We start from the raw sequence: 1,269 nt of genomic DNA, 5'->3' as shown, positions 1-1,269 counted from the left end.
CCCAGCCCCACCCCACCCCCCAAATCCCACTCTCTATCGATAATAATCCACACTGGGTGGGGCTAGAAAAAGGCAGACAACACAGACTTCATTATAAGCCTCCTTAGATTGAAGGTTCCAAAAGATCAAGGAATAGCGTCGCGTACGCCGAGACAGAGCGATCGTCTACATCACAAGATATCCATCGCCGTCGCTGTGCCGAAGACGAGAAGGAGGAGCTAAGAAAGATAATGAACAGTACATTTAAAAAATGAAACGTTAAAAGCGGGGCGCAGGAAGGAAGCGTATAATCTGTATCAAAAGACCGGTTTTCAGCGGTAGAAAGAAGTAGTCCCTCGTCATTGTTAAGAATCTGCAAGACTTTCTTAACCCACAGGTTGAGGCGTCTGTAAAAGTGGGGATACCAGTTGTCCGATTTTCTCGAATGTGCACATCGAAGTCAAACAAGTTCTGGCTTGAAGCCACTCCTACTTTTTTTAGGCCCGGTTTTCAGAAAGTCATCTTCTTGATTTATTTCTGTAATATATGCAATGTTGCGGATGAGCCTCATCGCCAACTAAGTGCTATAATAAATTCTGGACAAACTATTATACTGGGAATGAAAGTAAGAAGTGTTGTGATGAACTTTGATCCACTATAAACTTTGAGGCCAGCATAGTATACAAAGACAATCTCTTGCTGATGATTCTGTTCGTCATGCGTACATTGGTGGGCCCGATGGTCCGACCGACCAATGTCAACCAGTCGCTACTTTAAACTGACAAAGTTTCGTCTAATGTTTTTGGCCGTTTTGAGTTACTTAGACAACCAAGTCAGAAATCAAAATGTTCTATCTGCTCTATCAAAATCGGAAGATTATATGGAGTCGTTATCAAGATATCAGAAGAATCGCATTGGAAAAAGCTTGACATATTGTGGAACTCAAAATCTTGGATGCCAAACTTCTCAAAGCTAGATACTGACCAGTTAGAACTTTGTAATTCAAAGGTAGCACAGTCTCACATTAAATAGCGCCATTTATACCCCCGAGCAATCACATCTCAAGTGGACAATTTTTCGGTGAGACAAAAGTGGGCGGGAAATACGGGATTGCTGGGAGATTGGGCAAGGCTGTGCACATGTTTCCTTTTCTGATGAGTTCAAACACCGAAGTACTTGTTGATGATGATGATGATGATGATGATGATGACGATGATGGCGATGAGGAGGAGGAGGATATTGAATAAACAGAATCGCATCGACCCAATAAGGATTTTTTTCTCTTTTGGG

This window comes from Aplysia californica, unplaced genomic scaffold (genome assembly GCF_000002075.1).
Source record: "Aplysia californica isolate F4 #8 unplaced genomic scaffold, AplCal3.0 scaffold00419, whole genome shotgun sequence".
Classification (NCBI taxonomy): domain Eukaryota; kingdom Metazoa; phylum Mollusca; class Gastropoda; order Aplysiida; family Aplysiidae; genus Aplysia; species Aplysia californica.
This window is presented reverse-complemented; position numbering follows the sequence as displayed.